The following is an 18,964-nucleotide window of genomic DNA, read 5'->3' on the forward strand; positions in this document are numbered from 1 at the left end:
CAAATGTATTTTTACCTGAAAAAAGCACTGTTGTGGCTGCAAGCAGAGCATATTCAGTATTAGCAATAGTAAGCTCACTCATTCTTCTACAGAAGCAATATACTGTGATAATAAATTCTTCAGCAATACCTAAAAAGATTAATATCAAATGTATTTTTGTCAAAACATAGTGCTGACTCATATTGCCATTATCACATTTTCTCAAAGCTGTATAAGAAGAAAATGAAATCAACTTTCTGAGCAATTTTTTGGTCTGACCAACTTTTTCCATCCAAAATGATATTTTGTATTACATGTAATATTACCAGTCAGCATAATAGAAGAACAGTCTTCATTGCAAAATGTTTCCATGGGATAAATAGCATTTCTAGTACCACTCTAATTGTGATAATTCAGTGAATGATCTAAATGATATAATAGCTTCATAGTATCTAAGTAAGTAAGTGTTAGTCACTCAGTTGTGCCCTACTCTTCCTACCTAAGTAAGTAAGTAAGTATTAGTTACTCAGTCATGCTCGACTCTTTGCGACCCCATGGACAGCAACCCATCAAGCTCCTGTGTCCGTGAGATTTTCCAGGCAAGGATACTGGAGTGGGTTGCCATTTCCTTCTCCAGGGCATCTTCCCAGCCCAGGGTTCAAACTGGGGCTCCTGCACTGCAGGCAGATTCTTTACCAACTGAGCAATAAGGGAAGCCCCTCATAGTACATAGTTAAGGGAAAAATATAAAGTCTGCTTTTCAAAAATCTTTATGCAGATAGTAATTTCAATAACTCTAATATCTGTTATACAGGAAACATTCCCAACAAATGATAGCTTTATAATTTTTATTACTGAAACATGAATCTAGAATAAGAGTTCATACTTTATATAAAAACTATATAGAAGACCCTTCAAAATGTGTTTTCTGTGATGCTATATAAAAAAATGACTTTAAAAAAATACAAAAGCTAAAACAAAGAATTGGTAAATTACAAACAGCTATTGTTGACATATTTATATATCAACTAGTAAAATTAAAATATAAGAAAAATAGTTCAATGTTATATAATTTGTTGCTAAATTTAATAATAACTATTAAGATTGAGTTAGTTGGCCCTTTTTATTTTCAGAAGTTGATAAAAAACATTCTTTTTGACTGTAAATTTGGGCCACATGAAGGAATATCACTTCAGTTTTTGATCCCTTCTGTAATGCAGTCTGATCCTCGTTGGTCATATTTTCAAATCCTTTATGAAAAGATCACATAATTGTTTGAAATAGATAATGAAAAGGTAATTTTCAAGTATAGAATTTAACATTTTTATATTATTTATGATATGAATCCTAACTGTCCCCTTAGAATAATCATGATTCCACATTTAATATTTTAGTGCACTTTCATCAGAACCAGATAATAAGTTCCTATGGCAAAGGCAAATTAAACATAGTTAGTTTAGCCTTGAAGGATTTATTTTCCCAGAGTTATCTGTATATGTAAATAGACAGCTACATTTTGGCCAACAATTGCTTGATTTTTTTTTTTTTTTTGGTATGGTACAAGGAATTTTGTTTATCTAAAAACCAAAACTATTTATTTCCAAAAATAAAATAAAACATACAACCAATCATAGTTTGTCTTAACTCTAAGTCTTTGAAGTCACTTGAATAGTATTTTTAAATATTTATATTTTCATCCACCTGATTGATTAAAGCAAAAAAGTCAATATGTTTTTTAATTTAGAGGCAGTTTTGGTAGAAAACTAGAGGGTTTTGTCTTCTCAAAATGTCACCTTCCTTTAAAACAAGGAACTTTTTAAAAATTACATATTAAATTACTTTAATTTTTTCCAAAGGCAGTGTGATACCTGGAAGTCCCTTGGTGAAATCCACTAACCTCTGTATATGTACGACTATCCATGAGAGTCGCAGAAAGATCAGTTCAGGATTTGCATATCCCTGCAGCCAACCAACAAAAAAAGAAATACAATTTATAAAAAAAAAAGTTAACATAGCTTTTAGTATGATATTAGGGCAAAAACTGAGGAGAGATTTGCTCTCAAGTACTAAGATACTCATGGATGTTTTCAATAAGCAGCTGTAGTTTGGTTATACTAAACTTTGAACAATTAACAGTCTTTGAAAACTTATTTTATAATAGAATTCAGAGCCAATGAGCAGACTATATTCAAAACTGTATAAGGAGGCTGAAAAGATCAAGAAGTGGAAAGTGAATGTAGAATCTGAACTGAAGCATAAAGAAAACAAGTTGCAAGAAAATAGAAAAATAATTGAAGCACAGCGGAAAGCCATTCAAGAACTACAGGTATAATGAGAGTTGGAATTGAAAATATGGTATAGTAAATCTTATAATGCTATTTAAACCAAAGTGTTATTTCATAGTTAACTTAGGTTTATCTTGTTTCTATCATGTGGATTTTAAGAATGGTGCTTTTTTGAAGTTTCATTAATATTAGTTGCATGTCAGTTTTAGGATGAACACAGAGGAGAGGTTACACAAAGCTTAATTAAATGTCTAGGGAAACTAACTTATTTTAGATAAAGATTGAGTTAATGATTCTAATTATAGAGTTTTAATTTTTACTAGTTTCTATTCCTGATGATGTTTTGTTTGATATAAATGTGTTTTTTTAATATATTAGAAAATGACATTTTCTAATATATAAAGAAGCAGATAAAACTTTGAATTTGAAGCTGTTTAGCTTCAATATTGTGGCATGGTGAAAGAAAAATTTTGAGAAAATGTAACACTGCGTTAGGACAAAGATAAAGCACCTTTTCAAAATGTTTAGGGAAGATAATCTTCCATAAAAATATTGGATACATTTTGGAGATGATTCAGGAAACCTTATTTTAGATTGATGAAAGTGAGACCCATATTCTTACAGGTTATCTATAAGTGTGACAAGAAGTTCTTTTTTATGTTCTAAAAAATAATTTTTATAGACCGTCATAACAAGTTAACAAAGAAATGCTGCTTAATGATTATACTTGTTTATTTTGCTAACTAAAACGTGATGAACTGTTCTTCTGTCTTGTAAATTAGTTTGAAAATGAAAAAGTAAGTTTGAAATTAGAAGAAGGAATTCAAGAAAATAAAGATTTAATAAAGGAGTAAGTAATAATTTAATGAATTTGCTCTTTAAAAATTTATTTTTATTTCAAGCTAATTATTAAAATAATTTCCAAAAATTTAATGACCTCTTTCTGTTGTATAATATTAATTGATATATAGAATTATGTCTGGGCGCTGTGGAGAAAAGGAAGACATACATATTTTATATTCTTTCATTTGGCAAACTGGTCACTGACTAATAACTTCTCACATTTAGAAAATTTTTTTCACTTTTTAAAATGACCAGCAGAAGAAGCCATTATTTGGTGTTGAAAAGGGTGCTTGATAATCCTGTATTTACAACTGCCTGTGTGGATTGTATACCTTTCTGTTTGATTATTGTTTTAGATGAAGCTCTTGCAGAATAGGGCTCAACTTAGTTCCAATCTGATTCTCACTGTCAAATTCCTGTTTTTGCCAGTGGTGCGATCATTCTTCCATTAACTTTGGCTTGAAACTTTATTTATTTGCTAATATAAATTTATTTATTTTAATTGGAGGTTAATTACTTTACAATATTGTATTGGTTTTGCCATACATCAACATGAATCCGCCACAGGTATACACGTGTTCCCCATCCTGAACCCCCTTCCCTCCTCCCTTCCCGTACCAACCCTCTGGGTCGTCCCAGCGCACCAGCCCCAAGCATCCAGTATCATGCATCAAACCTGGGCTGGCGAGCTTGAAATTTTAAACTTTTATGATTATGCCGTTATTTTCTAACATAATTAATTACAAATTATTTCTTGCCATTAATGAACACATACAAATCTTTCTGTTGCTTCTAAAGGAATTGTATATTTTTGATGAGTGGCCACAATGTGTTAATGAGCTGATGTTCCTAAGTTAGTTCCATGTGCTCCTGAATCTGTAAGAAAATATGGGGGAAAACTATAATGCATGCTTATTAAACAAGATATCATCATTAAAGAAACAAGACATGTTATGAGTTTTGCCACTTTTCCAGATCTAGTGGTGGATGATACAAACTTGTTGTTTACCCCTTTCTCTTCTATTTTGATGTTAGAGCCAAAGCTATTCTTCTGCTTAAATTTCTTTCGAAGTCCATTTGATTTGCATTGGATTTCTGTGAGCAAAACTGTGATATTACAAAATTCACATGAAATGTTTTGGGTACATCAAATACCATCATAAGATTGATGAAAATTGTCTTATATTGTAACACATATGTGATCACAAACCAGTCTTTTCAAAAAGAACCTTTATTTTTTGGTAAGCATGTATAACAGCAGTTAAACTTACTGTTTACATTACTTACTTCTTTTCTTTCTACAACAACTTGTCTACTTAAAACTACAGTCATCCTAGACATAAATTAAAATTAATTTTACATCTCAAAATTATAAATTTAGACCTTTTTATGTTACAGAAATTTCCTCATGATATCTTGGAAGCAACAGAATGTCAATTGAAGGGAAACTGCTAATTTAAAATTCTGCTTTTTCTAGATGAATTACATAATTTTAGGTTAACTAAAATAAAAACTCAAGGGTTTCCAATTAGGAAGAAAATATGATTAGTGCCAAAGTTAGACAAATACAGTATAGAACAGAGTTTATATAAATAATTACCAAGATTGGTAACTGGTTATTCTAATTTAGCAGTTGCTAGAGAAATAGCTTGAAAGTGAAAGTTGCTCACTCGTGTCAGACTCTTTGCAACCCCATGAACTATACAGTCCATGGAATCCTCCAGGCCAAAATACTGGAGTGGGTAGCCTTTCCCTTCTCCAGGGGATCTTCCCAACCCAGGGATCCCCCGCTTAAATCTAGACAAATATATTATTGAAAAATATGTTCAAAATAACTTAAGAGTATAAGTTCCCAGTAAGGTAATAAAAACTAAAACCCTTCTCAAAAAAAAAGTACACAATGGTACTTACATTCACCTTACATTCTTACTGCCTTACACTTTTTAGTCTGCATTCTTGACATTTTGTCTGCATGTACATGTCCATTTCACAATGACCTCCATTCTTGCAAATGTATACTGCATTCCTGGTGATGCTACATGGAAAAACCCCTAGTAACAAAACAAGAGTTTTAAAAATTTTACTATAAGGTATTTTTTAGCTACTTGTTTTTAATCTTTATCATAAAGTAATTAAGTTAACTAAGTTGTTTCAATAAAATGTTTTCCCCCTCAATAGAAAAGTTTGGTTTAATATGCATTTATCAGGATAATTGTTTTAATCATCTCCTGTTTGATATATTTTATTCCTTGTTTATTCCTGACAATAATCTATCTGGAAATTAAGCTAAATAACCCAAACACATTAAACCAACTCCCTATTTTTATGGTTATATCATCTAAAAGCATTTTAAAAACTGTATCTTAGAGAATATCATGATTCTTACATTGTAACATATTACATTGACACATCACTCAAGGTTGCCTAGAAGGAATGTGTGCTGACGTAAAATAAAACTATAAGAAAAGCCTCTCTTTTTCTCTCCTCGCATTGCTACCTCAACTCATAAAGGAAGAGATGCTCTTCCAAACTTACCCCTCTTTACTTTTTTCGCACTTCTCCAGATGAGATAATGCTGCTAACTTATCTAGTCCAAGATGTTGAATGAGCAGTTTTGTGTGTGTGCGCGCGTGTGTGTGTATGCACGCACGTGTGTGTCAAGGAGTGGGCGGAGATTCTACATTTTCCTAAATCAATGCATAGCAATCTCTTTCCATTTCCTCTTTCATTTCCCATTCCTATGTAATAATCCCTGCTATCTTCCTTTTATTCCATTCCAAGCAGTGAAGTTGATGAGACTAGTCAATATCCTTCTTAGTAGCCTGCCATATTCTTTCTGCAGACACACTTGAGAGTGGGAGTTTCATGACTTAGATTCAGCAAAGGGACTAGAAAGCCCAGCTTAGGTTTCCAGAACTGTGCCTCATTCTTCAATTTAGTTTTAACACCTGTTGTTGTTCAGTCTTCGTGGACTTGTAGTCCACCACACTCCTCTGTCTTTCGGGTTTTCCGGGCAAGAACACTGAAGTGGGCTGCCATTTCTTTCTTTAGGGGTCTTCTCTACCCAAGAGAACCCACATATCCTGCATTAGGAGGCAGATTCCTTACCACTGAGCCACCAGAGGAGTCCCAGTTTTAACAGCAAGGCCCTGCATTTTAAGATGAAGCAAATACTGGCCCAGCTATTCGTCTTTTCATAAAGCTAGTACCTCTTTTCCCTTGGTCTTTGTTTGGCTATTCTTTGCAGGAAGTGAGTGTAAGATTCCAACCATAAGACTTTACCTTGAACTAAGATGTTTACTACTGCAGTATTGATCTAATCATTTCTAGGTTCTGTGCCAATATTGCTTTGTGAATAAAAAATACAGAAGTGCTGCAAAACTTCATCAAAGACTATTTTACTCTTTGAAAATGCCATTGTCAGTGATAATCTTCACTTGCCGATCTCCTATTTGTTTTCAAGAAAAGCATTCCTAAAAAATAGAATAGATAGAATCTTAGAAGTCATTCAATTGAAATTTCCTCCTAATTCAAGAATTATACCAGCCACATGAGAAAATGTAATAGTTAACATTCAGATCTTTTTAGAAGACATTTTTGTATTCTAACATCAGATTTACCTAGGAACATGGAAACTTTCTGTCACATAAATATTTTGAAGTTTAATTGTAAAAGTCTTCACAAAGTTTTTTAAAAATTCAAAACTTCATTAAATTCCATTTTCATGTCTTTGACCCCACAGATTGATCACTTTAAATATATCAATGGTTCTCCTTGGTTTTATTTTTCACAATTTAAAAAGTATTCCTACATGCTTAAAATTTCATAACTCTTCAGTGAATGCTAGGATTAAAGTTTTGACTTGATCCTTACCATTGCAGCCTTCACAAGTAAGTGCATTGTAATGATATCCTGATGTTTTTTCACCGCAAACTACACAGTGTTCTTCCTGGCCCTTAATACAAATGGAAGAATAAGTTATTCTGGACCTTTTCATCCCAGGGTAACAATCTTCAGCATCATGGGCAACCACATAAGTGGGTTTATTTAATTCACAGGAAAAAAGTCCATACTCTCCACCACTGAACTGTGGATTCAAGCTGTAAGTGTTGAAATGACTTTGCCAAGCTTGGGACTGTAGAGTTGGAGGAAACAGTACAGCAGAATCACCTTACTGTATTGTACAGTAAGGTGATTCTTGAAAATCCACTTTCTGCTGCTAGTAATTGATTTGTTCTGGCAGATCTAGTTGCTGTTGTTGTTTTTTTAAATGCACACAAATATACAAAAAGGAGGAAAATGCTGAAAGTCAAGTTCATAATAACTTCCAATTTCAAAGTTTTACACTCAAAGAACAGAGTTAGTTCATCATATTCACTACATCCCAGGAACTTGCTGTCTAGCATGAGAACAGACAGTAATCTGAATGTGCATGAAAAATACCCCCAGCTTTTGAGTATTTTGTATGATGAATAAAAATTTTTCAGTGCAACCAGATCAATAAAGAGATGAATTAATAAATTATTTTACCCTCCAAAAAAAATTAAAATACAATTTTACCAGCTATATGGTGCTTCAAACAAAAAAGAAATTTGTTTAAACTCACTCAATATACCTTAACACTCTACTCCATCATTTGTAGACCTGATTTAAAGTGCTACTTTCTTTTCTGTTTTGTTGTCTAGTAATTCAATCATCTGGGGATAAATTCACCTACCTCACAGGGTGACTGTAAGAATGAAATGAAATGTGACATGCAAAAGCACATATAAAATACAAAATTACACTTAATGAATATCTTTACTATTATTATCAGAAGCTCCCAAACACCAACTTACTTTCTGTTTTCAGGAGGATTACTGAAAAAAAAAAATCCAGAAAATTGACTCCAAAAATACCTAGGAACATTATTTGCTCTATGTATCTATCTAATAATATTTGTACTTTTCCTTGTGCAAAATCACAAGGTGATTAGAATTACTCTTAACCTCAAAATTCTACCACCAAAATTGGTAAACAGTATAATTTCTATTAATTCATATAAATAATTTCCAATCTCATAGCAACCAACCGAATGTAAAGTGTTGAATAAATACCAATGACATCCTGATATAAGAAGAAAATTTAGGAGTAGAAAGAATGTAACTTTTATTTTTTTAAAGAAGAGGGCCCTTCTTGGCTGAGTATCAAAAGGCTACACAATACTGGCTGATGTTCCATTGGCATGGAAATCAGACTTTAAAGTATAATAGAAAATTGTATTTTAAAGTTAATTAATATTATAATCTTGGTCTTTTAGGAGAAAAATCCTATTCTCTCTTACATTCTGTTTTCTATTTCTTTCCCTTTGATAAAAATCTTATATTAAGATTAAAGTTTCAAGTACATTGAATAGCTCTGAAATACGTTTCTCTGAACTACATTTTCTAAATTGCATGTGAACAAGCTTCTTTTAATCCCTAAGAATAACATAATTTGTACGTTAGTTCTGTTTTTAAAAATTGAATACAATTTTAGACTATTGTGCTTTTTCTTCTTTACATTTGATTCTGGCTTACAACATTTTGTTATTTCTGATTTTTTTAATTAATTCTATTCTCTGAAGCGACGTCGCTCAGTCGTGCCCCCTCTTTGAGACCCCGTGGACTGTAGTTTACGAGTCTCCTCTATCCATGGAATTTTTCCAGGCAAGAGTACTGGAGTGGGTTGCCATTTCCTTCTCCAGGGGATCTTCCCGACCCAGGGATCGAACCCAGGTCTCCTGCATTGCAAGCAGACGCTTTACTGTCTGAGCCACCAGGGAAGCCCTAGTAGGGAGTAATTGAAATTCTTTGGTTCATTTACCAATTTCTTTATAAAAACTATGGTTAAGAAACTATTAAACTCCTAGAGGAAAACAAAGGCAAGACAATCCGCGAAGTAAACCACAGCAGGATCCTCTATGACCCACCTCCCAGAATATTGGAAATAAAAGCAAAAATAAACAAATGGGACCTAATTAAAATTAAAAGCTTCTGCACAACAAAGGAAATTATAAGCAAGGTGAAAAGACAGCCTTCAGAATGGGAGAAAATAATACCAAAAGAAGCAACTGGCAAAGAATTAATCTCAAATATACAAGCAACTCCTGCAGCTCAATTCCAGAAAAACAAACGACCCAATCAAAAAATGGGCCAAAGAACTAAATAGACATTTCTCCAAAGAAGACATACAGATGGCTAATAAACACATGAAAAGATGCTCAACATCACTCATTATCAGAGAAATGCAAATCAAGACCACAATGAGGTACCAATTCACGCCAGTCAGAATGGCTGCTATCCAAAAGTCTACAAGCAATAAATGCTGGAGAGGGTGTCGAGAAAAGGGAACACTCTTAGACTGTTGGTGGGAATGCAAACTAGTACAGTCACTATGGAGAACAGTGTGAAATAGAACTGCCTTATGACCCAGCAATCCCACTGTGGGAACACACACTGAGGAAACCAGAACTGAAAGAGACACGTGTACCCCCATGTTCATCGCAGCACTGTTTATAATAGCCAGGACATGGAAGCAACCTAGATGTCCATCAGCAGATGAATGGATAAGAAAGCTGTGGTACATCAACACAATGGAATATTCAGTTCAGTTCAGTCACTCAGTCGTGTCCAACTCTTTGCAACCCCATGAATCACAGCACCAGGCCTCCCTGTCCATCACCAACTCCCGGAGTTCACTCAAACTCACGTCCATCGAGTCAGTGATGCCATCCAGCCATCTCATCCTCTGTCGTCCCCTACTCCTCCTGCCCCCAAACCCTCCCAGCATCAGAGGCTTTTCCAATGAGTCAACTCTTCGCATCAGATGGCCAAAGTACTGGAGTTTCAGCTTTAGCATCATTCCTTCCAAAGAACACCCAGGACTGATCTCCTTTAGAACGGACTGATTGGATCTCCTTGCAGTCCATGGGACTCTGAAGAGTCTTCTCCAACACCACAGTTCAAAAGCATCAGTTCTTCGGCCCTCAGCTTTCTTTATAGTCCAACTCTCACATCCATACATGACCACTGGAAAAACCATAGCCTTGACTAGGCGGACCTTTGTTAGCAAAGTAATGTCTCTGCTTTTCAATATGATATCTAGGTTGGTCATAACTTTTCTTCCAAGGAGTAAGCGTCTTTTAATTTCATGGCTGCAGTCACCATCTGCAGTGATTTTGGAGCCCCCAAAAATAAAGTCTGTCACTGTTTCCACTGTTTCCCCATCTATTTCCCATAAAGTGATGGGACTAGATGCCATGATGTTCTTTTTCTGAATGTTGAGCTTTAAGCCAACTTTTTCACTCTCCTCTTTCACTTTCATCAAGAGGCTTTTTAGTTCCTCTTCACTTTCTGCCATAAGGGTGGTGTCATCTGCATATCTGAGTTTATTGATAATTCTCCCGGCAATCTTGATTCCAGCTTGTGCTTCTTCCAGGCCAGCATTTCTCATGATGTACTCTGGATAGAAGTTAAATAAGCAAGGTGACAATATACAGCCTTGGGATACTCCTTTTCCTATTTGGAACCAGTCTGTTTTTCCATCTCTGTTGCTTCCTGACCTGCATACAGATTTCTTAAGAGGCAGGTCAGGTGGTCTGGGATTCCCATCTCTTTCAGAATTTTCCACAGGTTATTGTGATCCACACAGTCAAAGGCTTTTGGGCATAGTCAATAAAGCAGAAATAGATGTTTTTCTGAAACTCTCTTGCTTTTTCCATGATCCTGCGGATGTTGGCAATTTGATCTCTGGTTCCTCTGCCTTTTCTAAAACCAGCTTGAACATCTGGAAGTTCACGGTTCACGTATTGCTGAAGCCCGGCTTGGAGAATTTTAAGCATTACTTTGCTAGCGTGTGAGATGAGTGCAATTGTGCAGTAGTTTGAGCATTCTTTGGCATTGCCTTTCTTTGGAATTGGAATGAAAACTGACCTTTTCCAGTCCTGTGGCCACTGCTGAGTTTTCCAAATTTGCTGGCATATTGAGTGCAGCACTTTCACAGCATCATCTTTCAGGATTTGAAATAGCTTCACTGGAATTCCATCACCTCCACTAGCTTTGTTCATAGTGATGCTTTCTAAGGCCCACTTGACTTCACATTCCAGGATGTCTGGCTTTAGGTGAGTGATCACACCATCGTGATTATCTGGGTCATGAAGAGCTTTTTTGTACAGTTCTTCTGTTATTCTTGCCACCTCTTCTTAATATCTTCTGCTTCTGTTAGGTCCATACCATTTCTGTCCTTTATTGAGCCCATCTTTGCATGAAATGTTCCCTTGGTATCTCTAATTTTCTTCAAGACATCTCTAGTCTTTCCCATTCTGTTGTTTTCCTCTATTTCTTTGCATTGATCACTGAGGAAGGTTTTCTTATCTCTCCTTCCTAGTCTTTGGAACTCTGCATTCAGATGCTTATATCTTTCCTTTTCTCCTTTGCCTTTCACTTCTCTTCTTTTCACAGCTATTTGTAAGGCCTCCTCAGACACCCATTTTGCTTTTTTGCATTTCTTTTCCATGGGGATGATCTTGATCCTTGTCTCCTGTACAATGTCACGAACCTCAGTCCATAGTTCATCAGGCACTCTATCAGATCTAGTCCCTTAAATCTATTTCTCACTTCCACTGTATAATCATAAGAGATTTGATTTAGGTCATACCTGAATGGTCTAGTGGTTTTCCCTACTTTCTTCCATTTCAGTCTGAATTTGGCAATAAGCCGATCATGATCTGAGCCACAGTCAGCTCCCGATCTTGTTTTTGCTGACTGTATAGAGCTTCTTCATCTTTGGCTGCAAAGAATATAATCAATCTGATTTCGGTGTTGACCATCTGGTGATGTTCACATGTAGAGTCTTCTCTTGTGTTGTTGGAAGAGGGTGTTTGCTATGACCAGTGTGTTCTCTTGGCAAAACTCTATTAGCCTTTGCCCTGCTTCATTCCGTACTCCAAGGCCAAATTTGCCTGTTATTCTAGGTGTTCTTGATTTCCTACTTTTGCATTCCAGTCCCCTATAATGAAGGACATTTTTGGGGGGTGTTAGTTCTAAAAGGTCTTATAGATCTTCATAGAACCGTCCAACTTCAGCTTCTTCAACTTTACTGGTTGGGGCATAGACTCGGATTACTGTGATGAATGGCTTGCCTTGGAAGCGAACAGAGATCATTCTGTCGTTTTTGAGATTGCATCCAAGTGCTGCATTTCAGACTCTTTTGTTGACCGTGATGGCTTCTCCATTTCTTCTAAGGGATTCCTGCCTGCAGTAGTAGATATAATGGTCATCTGAGTGAAATTCACCCGTTCCAGTCCATTTTAGTTCGCTGATTCCTAGAATGTCGACGTTCACTCTTGCCATCTCCTGTTTGACCACTTCCAATTTTCCTTGATTCATGGACCTAACATTCCAGGTTCCTATGCAATATTGCTCTTTATAGCATCGGACCTTGCTTCTATCACCAGTCACATCCACAGCTGGGTATTGTTTTTGCTTTGGCTCCATCCCTTCATTCTTTCTGGAGTTATTTCTCCACTGATCTCCTGTAGCATATTGGGCACCTAATGACCTGGGGAATTCCTCTTTCAGTATCCTATCATTTTGCCTTTTCATACTGTTCATGAGGTTCTCAAGGCAAGAATACTGAAGTGTTTTGCCATTCCCTTCTCCAGTGGACCACATTCTGTCAGGCCTCTCCACCATGACCCACCCGTCTTGGGTGGCCCCACAGGGCATGGCTTAGTTTCACTGAGTTAGACAAGACTGTGGTCCTAGTGTGATTAGACTGACTAGTTTTCTGTGATTATGGTTTCAATGCCCTCTTGCAACACCTACTGTCTTACCTGGGTTTCTCTTACCTTGGACTCTTCACGGCTGCTCCAGCAAAGCACAGCCACTGCTCCTTACCTTGGATGACGGGTATCTCCTCACCGCCACCCCTCCTGACCTTGAACATGGAGTAGCTCCTGTCAGCCCTCCTGCGCCCAGGCAGCCACCACTCCATGGACTTGGGTAGCTCCTCCCAGCTGCGGCCCCAGGCCTCAGGCGTGGGTAGCTCCTGTTGGCCACTCCTGCGCTGTTGCAGCCTGGCATTCATGACCGCCGCCCCTGACCTCAGACATGGGGTAGCTCCTCTCGGCTGCTCCTGCTGAGGAAGTGGAATATTACTCAGCCATACATTTGAAATAGTTCTAATAAGGTGGATGAAACTGGAGCCTATTATACAGAGTGAAGTAAGCCAGAAAGAAAAACACCAGTACAGTATACTCATGCAAATATATGGAATTTAGACAGAAGGTAACGATAACCCTGTATGCGAGACAGCAAAAGAGACACAGATGTATTAAACAGTCTTTTGGAGTCTGTGGGAGAGGGCGAGGGTGGGATGATATGGGAGAATGGCATTGAAACATGTAAAATATCACATGTGAAACGAATTGCCATTCCAGGTTTGATGCATGATACAGGGTGCTCAGGGCTGGTGCACTGGGATGACCCTGAGGGATGGGATGGGGAAGGAGGTGGAAGGGGGCTTCAGGATGGGGAACACATGTACACTCATGGCGGATTCAAGTCAATGTATAACAAAACCAATACAATATTGTAAAGTAAAATTAATTAGTTAATTTTAAAAATTCTGGCTAACCATAATTCCCACAAAAGATGTTTTATTAACTATCATACTGTAGCTTTTTGTCACCTACCATAGTGCTGCACTGGCTCAGCCAGAGAATAGATTCAGTGACATAAGTACTGGCCATTCTCTGACCAATTTTCATTTTTTCACTAGAAGATGTTAAAATAGTAATCAAAAACTTTGTAGACTTTTTGAAAGTATGATTATCAAATCAGTATGATAATACTGATTTGAAAATTAAAGAATTTACCAAACATTATACATGAGACATTTATATTTACTCTTTAACTGGAAGAATATTGATTTTTCATATCTCCATGTATCAATTATTTAATTCTTACAATTTCTTATTGCTCAGCTCTTTAAAATAATTTAAATCTTGGTAATAATCATTATAGCTCTTGAAAAGGTACCAAGCTTTAGAGTTAGACTTCATACACTGACCCATACATATGGTTCATTTTTACACCTCTCTGAACCTTAATCTCCTCATTGAGAAATAGTGAAATATACCTAGCAAAGTTTTTGGACAGTTTAATTAGTGTGTTTAAGATTCAGCACAGTTCTTGACTTAGTAACTGAGTCCTATTATTATTATTCTAATAGTTTCAATAGATCTCAGTATTTTAAATTTAGATGACTTAGGAAGAAAAAGTACATTCTTTCATGAAGAAAATTAAACAGTAGGAAAAGAATGGCTTTCATAGCACTTTATTTAATCTTCTAAGTCCTTTGTAAATATTTTTCATAGTACTATGATATGCTAAACATTAAAATATTAATTTTGGTTCTATTTGATCAATGAAAATAACTTTTTATTATTGAAAAGAGAAGTGTTTTATTTTTAATAGTAAAGACTGAAGATCATAAGCTGTTATGAGAAAAAATTATTCAAAATTTAAGACTATCCTTATGGAAAAAGCTATTTTTGTTATTTCCTAGGAAGGAACTCCAAAAACAATGCATCTTTGAATAGACTTACACAGGAAATCGCAGTTAAAGAAACTGGAAATTATTGAAAGAAAATAAGGGTCACTCTAGAGTCCATGATATTTTATAGGTTTATCCTATCTATTAGAAGGTAAAGACTGTTTTCACCTTTTAAAAGAACCAAAAAATAAGAAAATGGGTTTTAAATCATACCAAAATACATACATGGCAAACTTCTGAGGTAGCTTCTGAGATTATGTTGAAATTTGTTTTACTTAGATTTAGTTCTTATATGATGGTGTCATTGCTAAGGTTTCTACTTTCATGAAAATGCTTAAAATAGTAATATCTCTAAAATTTGTCTTCTGTATTATTTAATAGGCTCTAGGTTCCTTTTGGGGGGCTCCAAAATCACTGCAGATGGTGATTGCAACCATGAAATTAAAAGACGCTTATCCCTTGGAAGGAAAGTTATGACCAATCTAGACAGCATATTAAAAAGTAGAAATATTACTTTGCCAACAAAGTTCATCTAGTCAAGGCTATGGTTTTTCCAGTGGTCATGTATGGATGTGAGAGTTGGACTGTGAACAAAGCTGAGCACCGAAGAATTGATGCTTTTGAACTGTGGTGCCGGAGAAGACTCTTGAGAGTCCCTGGGACTGCAAGGAGATCCAACCAGTCCATCCTAAAGGAGATCATTCCTGGGTGTTCATTGGAAGGACTGATGCTGAGGCTGAAACTCCAATACTTTGGCCACCTCATGCAAAGAGTTGACTCATTGGAAAAGACTCTGATGCTGGGAGGAATTGGGGGCGGGAGGAATTGGGGGCAGTAGGAGAAGGGGACGACAGAAGATGAGATGGCTGGATGGCATCACCGACTCGATGCATATGACTTTGGATGGACTCCGGGAGTTGGTGATGGACAGGGAGGCCTGGCGTGCTGCGATTCATGGGGTCACAAAGAGTTGGACACAACTGAGCGACTGAACTGAACTGAACTGAACTGAGTTCCTTTAAAAGTACTTGAATCTCCCACTCTGATAGCATAGTAGCAGTCCCCTGGAGAAAGAAATGACATTCCACTCCAGTATTCTTACCTGGAGAATTCCATGGACAGAGGAGCCTGGCAGGCTACAGTCCATGACTAAGTGACTGAGTACAGAAGAGGAAGTACTGAATGGAACAGGTGAAACAAAAGTGATGTCCCCAAATAGTTGCACTTTCTTTTTTATTTTATTTATTTACTTGTTTATTTCATAATTTTTGGCTGTGCTGGGTCTTCATTGCTGCATGGGCCTTTTTCTAGTTGCAGCAAGAGAGGGCTACTCTCTAGTTGCCGTGCACAGGCTTCTCATTGGGCTTCCCTCATAGCTCAGCTGGTAAAGAACCCACCTGCCATGCAGGAAACCCCATTTCAATTTCTAGGTCAGGAAGATCCCCTGGAGAAAGGATAGGCTACCCACTCCAGTTTTCTTGGGCTTCCCTTGTGGCTCAGCTGGTTAAGAATCCACCCACAGTGTGGGAGACCTGGGTTCGATCCCTGGGTTGGGAAGAACCCCTGGAGAAAGGAAAGGCTACCCACTCCAGTATTCTGGCCTGGAGAATTCCATGGACTATACAGTCCATGGGTCGCAAAGAGTCGGACACAACTGAGCTACTTTCACTACCATCTCTTGTTGCCGAAGACAGACTCTGGGGCATGCAGCCTTCAACAGTGGCAGCACATGGGCTCAGGAGTTGCAGTTACCAGGCTCTATAGCACAGGCTCAATAGTTGTGGCACATGAGCCTAGTCTCTCCTCAGCATGTGGATCTTCCAGGATCAGGGATCAAACCCGTGTATCCTGTATTGGCAGAAAAAATCTCTACCACTGAGCCACCAAGGAAGCCCAAGTGCACTTTCAATATGAAGTTTTCCTTGAAAAGTAAGGACTAAAATCAGTAAGATCAGTCAGTATTACAACAGGTTTATTGGCTCTCCATATAAACAGGATTCTAAATACCATCAGTTTAATTTGTGTCATAGTTTTTAGCAATAATCCTGTTTAGTTCTTTCCAAACTTCTCTTTGAGTCTAAATTCCATTTTAGAAAATTCCAAACAAATATGAAAACTTAAAGTTGTTAGCCTTCTTTTAAAATTATTGCTTTTAGCATTAGACTTCAGATAACATCAAATATCTGAAAAGTAAAAAGCATTTGATACTCCTCTTCTAGCTGAGCAAAATTTCATTTAAGAAATGATATAGAATAAATCGGAGATAGCACATTAAAACAGACTGATAACATCCTGGCAAATTCACACATAAGTATCTTACAGCAACGCCCCTGTCAGGTTTCAAATCACAAATAGCAATGTTCTCAAACTAAGTCCTTCCAATACTGATAAATAAACGCCCTCAAACATTTTCTAAAGCAGAAATGTTTGATCAGTTTATGGAATACAGGTGCACCTCAGCAATATTGCAAGACTGATTCCAGACCCTTGAAATTAAGCAAATATCACAATAATGCAAGTCACATACATTTTTTTATTTCCTAGTGCATACTGAAACTTAGTTTATCCTGCAGCCTACCAAGAATGAGATAGCATTTTTTTTTAAATACCTTATTAAAAAACACTTTATTTTTTAAAAAAAGTAATCATCTGAGCCTTTAGAGAGTCATAATCTTTTAACCGGTGAAGAGTCTTGCCTCAGTGTTATTCGCTGCTGACTGGTCAGGGTGGAGGTTGCTGAAGATTGGAGTGGAGATTGGCAATATCTTAAAATAAGACAACTATGAAGTTACCCACATTGATTGACTCTTCCTTTCAAGAGCGATTTCTCTGTAGCATGTGCTGCTGTTTCATAGCAGTTTACACACAGTTGAACTTGTTTCAAAATTGGAATAAATCTTGCAAGCCTTGCCAGTGCTTTATCAACAAGGTTTACTTAATATTCCTTTGTTGTCGTTTCAACAACTTTCATAGCATCTTCACCAGGGGTGGCTTCCATCTCAAGAAACCACTTTATTTGCTCTTCCATAAGAGGCAACTCCTCATCCATTCATGTTTTATCATGAAATTGCAGCAATTCGGTCATCTTCATGCTTGACTTCTAATTCTAGTTCTCTTGCTATTTCCACAACAATAGCAGTTTCTTCCTCTATTGAAGTTTTGAACCTGGGATCAACTCCCTCCAAACTCCTGTTAATGTTGGTATTTTGACCCATGACTCATGAATGTTCTCAGTGGGATCTAAAAAGGTGAATCCCCATCAGAAGATGTTCAAGTTACTTGGCTTAGATCCATCAGAGTAATCACCATCTGTGGCAGCTGTAGACTTATAAAATGTATTTCTTAAATAAGAAATTTCTTAATAAGATTTGAAAGTTAAAGCCATGGGCTACAGAATGGATGTTGTATTAGCAGGCATAAGAACATTAAACTGACTGTATATCTCCATTAGAACTCTTGAGTGACCAGGTACATTGTCAATGACCAATAATGTTTTGATTCTTTACTTCTGAGCAGTAAATTTCAACAATATAGTTAAAATATACAGTAAATCATGTTGTAAACATGAAAATTCTTAAAGAGATAGGAATATCAGACCACTTTAACTGTCTCCTGAGAAACCTATATGCAGGTCAAGATCAACAGTTAGAACCAGACATGGAACAACAGACTGCTTTCAAATTGGGAAAAGAGTACAAATTGTCACACTGCTTATTTAACCTATATGCAGAGTACGTCATCCAAAATACAGAGCTGGATGAATCACAAGCTGGAATCAAGATTGCCAGGAGAGGCTGCTCTGGTGATCCAGTGGTTAAGAATCCACCTGCCAATGCAGGGAAATGGGTTTGATCCCTGCTCCAGGAAGATTCCACATGCCACAGAGCAACTAACCTATGGGCCACAACTATTGAGCTTGTGCTCTAGAGCCCAGGAGCCCCAACTACTAAGCCCATGTCCCGCAGCTACTGAAGCCTGTGCTCCACGAGAGAAGCCATCACAGTGAGAAGTCATGCACTGCAACTAGAGAGTAGCCCTTCCTTGCCACAACTAGAGAAAAGCCAGTGCAGCAATGAAGACAAAGCACAGCCATAAATAAATAATAAAATATCTATTTAAAAATTAGGATATTAAAAAAAAAAAGATTGCTGGGAGAAATATCAACAACCTCAGATAAGCAGATGATACCACAATAATGGCAGAAAGTGAAGAGGAACTTTTCACACTGTTCCTCATCCAACCATCTCATCCTCTGTCGTCCCCTTCTCCTCCTGCCCTCA

The 18,964-nt window shown here is 36.8% G+C and overlaps 1 pseudogene; it reads right to left on the reverse strand.

Annotated features, from left to right (window-relative positions):
* Positions 1–1,077: 1,077 nt before the first annotated feature.
* LOC128045532 (bile acid receptor-like) overlaps positions 1,078–18,964 on the reverse strand; it is a 33,764-nt pseudogene continuing 15,877 nt past the window's right edge.

The sequence above is a fragment of the Budorcas taxicolor genome, chromosome 3 (assembly GCF_023091745.1).
Source record: "Budorcas taxicolor isolate Tak-1 chromosome 3, Takin1.1, whole genome shotgun sequence".
NCBI lineage: Eukaryota > Metazoa > Chordata > Mammalia > Artiodactyla > Bovidae > Budorcas > Budorcas taxicolor.